Below are 7,673 nucleotides of genomic sequence, written 5' to 3' on the forward strand. Positions count from 1 at the left end.
AAGAATACCATTTAAAGTCTATAATTATCAGCCAGTAGGCAAAAGAGATGTTGGCAGACCACGCAAGCGGTGGCAATAATAGGATTTTTTATGTTTATTTGAATAATGGCTAGATGTGAGTCGGAACAGGTTAAAGCCTAATCCTTTTTGTAAGAAGAAGAAGAAGAGGATTGAATTTATAGTTTATATATATTTTTTTTCAGTCGTACAATTATTATTTTTACAGTTATATGAGGAGGCATAACAGACTTATGCCCAAAACTGCCCCTTTTAAAATGTATACTACATTCCAAATCAAAATCTAGGTTAAGCTACTATCACTCATCAAAATAACAATTTATTCACACTTCAAAAAACAAACACACCATCAATTACAAATAGATATACTATGAATTCGATTTCGAATGATATACTACGTTTGCTACAATATTTGTTAATATACTATGTACAATTCTACACTAACAGCATCTAGTTACTATTTTCGACTTAACATGTTTTCTAAAAAAAGAGAAATAAACAAAAATAAGTTTTTCTGGCTGGTTTACTCTTCTCGTGAGATCAGCTGAGGAATAACCCACACATGCACTCGCTCACTCACTTCCATTACGGTATGGACAGACTACAAAATTTTCAGCTGTTTTTCCAAGGACGTATTTATCCTTTTAATGTCTTTTAGCGAGTTATCCCAGGGTTGAGACTTAGTGCAATCGAATTTTTATATCATAAACCTACTTTGTTTCAAATTTCGTGAGAATCGTTAGAGCCGTTTTCGAGATCCGGTCACATACAGATATATAAACATATAAACATCTAAACATATGAACAGAAATTGCTTGTTTAATAGTATATATTATTCAAGGTGCAGAACTATTAACAAGAACTGATTTTAATTGGACTTCAGATGAAATTTCGAAGAAGGAAATGTTCTAGATAAGGAGGTTGTTACTCTTCATATTGTTGCTGTTTGTGTTATATTGGATAGAATTATTAAGAAATTATAATGATAGGAGTAAATTCTAAAAAAATTTTAATGTTGTTTTGTTCAAATTTCTATCATTCTATACTTGTCATGTTTTTCAGAGATAAACCTCTGTAATAGAATCTTATTGTTCTCAAGGACCTTCAAACTTCAATAACTAAAATCACACCTCCTAACGGCACTTTGCCATGGAGATATGCCGACAATTAAATATACAATAATATTATGTAATGATTTCTTTGAAATGTTCAATAAAGGCCTTTATTTATTTAACTAAAATCACACATCCGATTGAGATGGGGTTGTAGAGACAGGAAGTTCCATTTTTGCAGTTAGTAAAACACATTTGTGGCACTTGCCAAGTGTTGCCAACCGAGTCGGTATGTGCTGAAAACCGTGACTATATTGGAAAAACAAAGCCAAGCAAGTTTGCTCCTTGTTGATGTTTGCAATACTTTTCAGCCCCAGGTTTGTTTTCTCGGGCCCAATGGTGCGCAAAGGGAGCGAATAATGCTAACATCAGTGAGGCCAACTTGTATTCTCTGCTCTCCAGTTTGGAGGGCTATTAGCATATTGGTTAGGTAGTCTACCTCGAGGCTGCAGCCATTTTTCATCGAACTGCAAAGGAAACGGGAAGCACAGCAGCCATTGCAGCGACTGTGTTTGTCGCTAGAGCTGTAATACTGTGCACTGACACACAAATATTAATATTCATTGTACGTAAAAACAGGATGGTCTTCTCCTCGATAAATGCAAATGAAAGTAGCTATAACAGACCGGGCCAGCACATTCTTATTACCAGCTAGCCTATTGTTCACTGGCAAAAATGAACACTGGCCGCTGCCACAGAACACAGAAAGCAGGCCGTAGAACACCGTCAGCCTGTTGCAAACAAAACAATGAGCGTTTCATGGTGAGAAGCACCATTTCAAACTGCCTTCCATACTGTTTCAAGATTTTACACCTCATAAAACTTATTATGCCACTTGCTGAGCACCAGTTATGTGTCCTTTTAGCTTCTATTCTTAATGCAGATTCCTCCTACAACATCACGTAGGCTATTCAGATTCTAGAGACAGAATCATCGGATGAGAATAGAAAAAAATGATAATATAAAAGTAAAAATAATACTATGACAAATACTCATTATTTATCAGTCACAATCCATCTTCTGTATAGATAATGGAGGAGCTTTTACAGAGCTTTTATCAAATCAAAAAGCGCTTAACAAACATCTTCTGTTTAAATCTAATAGGATTTATAAGGAAGGAAAAAATCGTACGTCCTAAAATCGATGTGTGTCAATGGATATATATTTGAGTGGAAAATCTTTATTTAATTCTGAGATATAAACCGTCAATTCTTAACTTGTCAATGGATATATATTTGAGTGGAAAATCTTTATTCAATTCTGAGATATAAACCGTCAATTCTTAACTTGTCAATGGATATATATTTGAGTGGAAAATCTTTATTCAATTCTGAGATATAAACCGTCAAGTCTGCAGAGTTACATGGGACGGATAGACAACTCTTCAAAACCAAATCTAGAAGGTTCTGTATTGATTTTTCAAGGTTGTAAGCCATCATCTTCATCTTCAACCATCAATCTTTTTCAGTGGACAATCCCGTTGATTGTATGTAGCCTACTGAATGCAATGATCACTCGGCTATTTCGATTTGTTGAGAGAGGAGTCAGCGTCGGCGTCATTGTGTAGAAACAGATCTTCTTGATGTAGCAATATTCTTTCGGCATCAAGTGAGAAATACGTGTTGGTGAAGGGGGAACGAGCGTGAAAGGAACGGAAACAGGCTGAGTGTGGAGGGGGGAGGAAAACGAAAGCAATTTTGTCCTATCTCGAGTGGTCTGCAGGAGGAGCTGGAGAGATTTAGTCGCTGCCGGAGAGAATATCTGCTAAAGCCGACCGGCGTTGGATAGAGGATTAAAATTGAGAGCGAGAAATAGAAGCTGAACGAACGTTCGCTTAGCGACCACCAACCATAGGCAAACACACACACACGCGCACGCGCACGCAGCCGCCGCGGTCTGTTTGGAGGATGCAATTAATTGCAAGGCTACTGTTTCTGCTCACCGGCCGCAATTTATGTGCGAAATTAATCAGAGGTTTTTATGGCGGCGGTCAGCACTTGCAATTACCGGCACCGTATGAAACACACCGGCCACCCAACCAACCATCGGCACAAGCCATTAGACTTCATCATAATGTGAGATAAGTTACAACTTGATAATTATCAACCCCTAGTATAGGCCAGCTTGTGGTACGTCGAACTAGTTCCAGTAATTTAGATGAAGTGACAAGTATGGATTTATTATGTTCATGTCAAAGAAAGGTGTTACAGAACTTCATAGAAAGAAGTTCTTCATAGAAAGAACACTTTCACACTTTTGCATGCTTCACATCTGTATCACTATTTTTGTCATAGTCAATCAATTTCAGCTGTTTTCCATTCATTAAATCAATCCGGTAAACAGCTGTTTGCAGAACAAATAAACATGTGATTCTAATTACAGCATACTCTACTGTTATGAAACCATATGTTTTCTTCACAGTCGAGTATATTTCCTAGTTCCGAATAATAGGAACAGCAAAACTGCTACAAAAAAAAACACATTTAGCGCTCCAGGTGGAAGTTTTGTCAACTTCCACAAGATTCCTGATTCCGAATTTGTAAACTAGGTTATGTTTATAGAATGCATCTAGTAGCTTCAGCACAAGCAGGTAATGTTTTCTATTTCTCAATTCTTCTTCTTGAGATTATTATGACAAAGAATAGTGTACGCTGCTTTAACGTGAATGTCTTTTTCAGTGCTCGAATGAAATTCTAGTCGAGGCGTTAGCTGAGACATCATTCTCGCCTGCAAAAGGCCCCTTCCCATCCTTGTTACGTAAGATACTATTTTTTGATGAATTAAAAAATTTCACAACATTCAGGCTGCTGCGAATTTTTATTCAAGCGGAGAATACTCAACAAAATGAAAAAAGAACAGATTTGAAAAAAATATGAGTAACCATAGAAAAAAGTTGATGATTATGAAACTCTATGACATTGATTTTTGGACGTCCGAATTTTTGCCGTTCTTATAGATTCTATTAGATTGAACATAGCTTGACAAACACATCATGTGTTTGCGAAATTCCGGACGGGAGAAAATAAGTCGTCCAAAAAATAGATGTGTGTGTAACAACACTATGAGGTCAATAAAATTATGAGGGAGAAATTTATAAAATCTACAAGAGAAAAATCAAATGTCACATTGAAAAGTAGCAGGTAACCCGTGCTCCGCAAGAGTCTAATTGAAAACTTGCCTCACTGGAATCTTGGAAAATTCAAAACTGACCTATAACCATCCTCGGTAAATTAGGAATCTACATATAAAATTTCAAATAAATCAGTCCAGTAGTTCAGACGTGATGATGCGTCATTCGTAAATTTCCTATCCCATACGTATATAAGCCGATTCTTTCCATTATTATATTATAGATAATGAGTAAATATTGAGAGAAGGGAGGAGGAAGGGAGGTGAAAAACTAAATTTCATCTAATAAATTATTAATATTAGTTTAGCAACGCATCATGAATCCTTGAGTGGCAAGAGATACTCTATCGAACTTGAATGATATGGGTTGAAAGGATTATAATCTCAAAGACTAATGTCTTTACTAATTGTCTTATACTAATGTGAGAAGCGGAAGAATACAAGGTGGAAACACATTACTACAGAGAAAAAAGAGCCAAACAATGCAATGAAGAGGAGGGGGTGAACAAGCTAAAAAAGATATATTTCTATAAAGGGCGAAATTGTTTCCAGGAAAAAACGAGATCTCCTTTTTGGAACACATCCATAAGCATTGGGGGTATATCGATTGAAAATCATCATCTTTATTGGACGATGTAAAAGTTTTGCTCAAGTTTATTCATAGAAAATGAAGCAAATGTTCCATATTTTAGAATTATAAGCAAATGTTCAACTTTACTCATATAGATTCTATTAGATTGAACTAATAGAATCTTGTTCTAATAGAATATTATCTAGATAATATTAATAGATTATCTACTAATAGAATATTAGTTCAATGTAATAGAATCTTGACAACACATCATATGTTTGCGAAATTCCGGACGGCAGAAAATCGGACGTCCAAAAATAGATGTGTATGTAACAACACTATGAGGTCAATAAAATTATGAGGGAGAAATTTATGTAATCTAAAGGAGAAAAATTAAATGTCACATTGGAATTAATGAGAGAAGGTAGAAGGAAGGAAGGTGAAAAACTAGTTTTCATGTAATAAATTATAAGTATTAGTTTAGCAACGCATCATAAATCCTTACGTAGCAGGAGTAAAGAGATATACTATAAAACCTGGATGAGATGGGATAAAAGGACTAAAGGTTGAAAGAAATACTAACATAAGAAGCGGAAAAATACAAGGTGTGAACACGTTACTACAGAGAAAAAAGAGCCAAACAATGCATTGAAGAGGAAGGGATGAACAAACTGAATAATATGGGAAAAAGATTCCTTTATATTTATATAAAGAGCGAAATTGTTTCCAGGAAAAAACGAGAAGATCTCCTTTTTGGAACACATCTATAAGCATTGGGGGTATATCGATTGAAAATCATCATCATCTTTATTGGACGATGCAAAAGTGCGATTGAGACATTAGAGTGAATAGAGTAGCAATTTGAGAGAATACTTTACAAAATCCTTCGTAAATCGGAGCTTCTCAAGAGTCTTGTAATCAATACCCTACTGCAGCTAACCTCCAAAGGAAACCTAACAAACGACGATTTGAATTGCAATCCTTTATGGCTCCAATAACAATAGTGTTGAACAATAGGACTCAAGTGAAGCTTTACATGTAGCCTTAACACGATAGTTCTGTTCGAGATTCACTTGCAGGGAAGATACGGAAGCTATCTAATCAACAATGAAGAGTATCGGATTCAAGTCAACTCAATTAGCTCAATAAAACAGTCAGAGTTGGATTACTAGCTGAGATGAACGCAGCTCCACCCATGAACGCTGCCTTTGAAGAGGATCTTGGAAGAAAGTGAATCCATTCAATTCTGTACATGAATCAATTGGAGATCTACTCTGTGGGAGCAGACATTACATGTGCCGAATATACTTCCACAATTGTTGCACCATTTGAATTTAAATTCAAACAAGCGTTCGCAAATTTTATTGAATGAGAAATCAATGGTTGAGTTCAAAGCCACTAATCGGTGAGTGAACGATGAGTTCGGAGTGAACGTGGCTCTGAACGATGTACTGTTTTGTCGTTGAACGATGCATAGACAGACTCACATGCAGCGCTAGATTATTTGGAATTGAAATCGGCCATTAAGGGAACAGCCTGGGAGATTATTACATACTAAGATCTTGAAGATTTTTGTGATCTATAATATTACACAAAAAATATATAATTTATAATATCTCGTGCTAAAATACCTCAATGGAACCTTTAATTTCAAGTAAGAGCTAGCATTGGGAAGGCATAGGTATTGTGCGTTTATACCTCTTCAAGGTCTTTGGTCTAACTGATAAGAAAAAAAATACGACATATCCGGTTCGTTCACTGATCAGTTAATCGTACTTTTCCACCGATGGAAAAGAACGTAAATAGAATAACTGAACGTAAACATACATGGCTGAATATGAGGTTGTTTACAAATGATGGACTCCATTATAATGTATTTGGAAGCAGAGAAATGCATGATTACATAAATTCAATAACATTTATAATATTTTACAAAGCATTTAAAACTACTCCAATCACCTGATGGTTTTCCATTTTGATTGATTACAATGAAATAGGTTAAGTTCTAGTTTTGTTTACAAAATATGATCAACAAGGGAAACATCTGTCAGTCACGACTCATATAAGCAAGCGTTCAGCCACAGAATACACACATAATGGAAGGTATCAATCTAACCAAGATTTGAGTGCACCAAGACCACGACACATGACTGCATCATCTTGTTAGAAATTAAAACTACTACTGTATTACAATGCTACACTTTCTTTCAAGATGGCGGATTATGGCGTCAAGATAGTAGCCGACTTTCCAATCTGTGGTTCATCTGTGATCAATAGTCTGTGATTAGGTTTTTTACTGAACGTAAAAAAAACCCGATGGAATTGATCAGTGGCTTTGAACTCAACCATTGACGGAAGGGAGATGGGAGAGTGTTAAGAAGCTATAGTTAAGTCTACGTTATAATGGCAGTGAAGAAAGATAGGAGAAACACGTTGTCAAGTCTATCCATTTTGCCACTGAGTGCACAAAGCTGTTACTCAATTCATCCCATTAAATTGATCTAATAATAATTATAATTTCTTTGATAAAATAATCAATTTAATGTCAAATAAATCAAGGATATATATTTTTTCATAAGTTGATTCAAAAATTTGCTTTCATAATTGAGATCAGATTTTATTTTTATACAAACCTGAAATGGCGGCTATTTTAAAAAGCAACACCAATCTGAATTTCAAAACAACAGAAATTAAGTTATTTGGTAGGTATTCTATTCCAATTTCTTTTAAAAATAAAAGAAAAATAGAAAATAAGTTATTTCAATGTAAATAATTCTGAAATAACCTTTCAATATTATTTATACCGGTACGAGTAGGTCTAACCTATATGTGTAGGCTAACTG

This window comes from Nilaparvata lugens, chromosome 3, assembly GCF_014356525.2.
Source record: "Nilaparvata lugens isolate BPH chromosome 3, ASM1435652v1, whole genome shotgun sequence".
Lineage (NCBI taxonomy): Eukaryota > Metazoa > Arthropoda > Insecta > Hemiptera > Delphacidae > Nilaparvata > Nilaparvata lugens.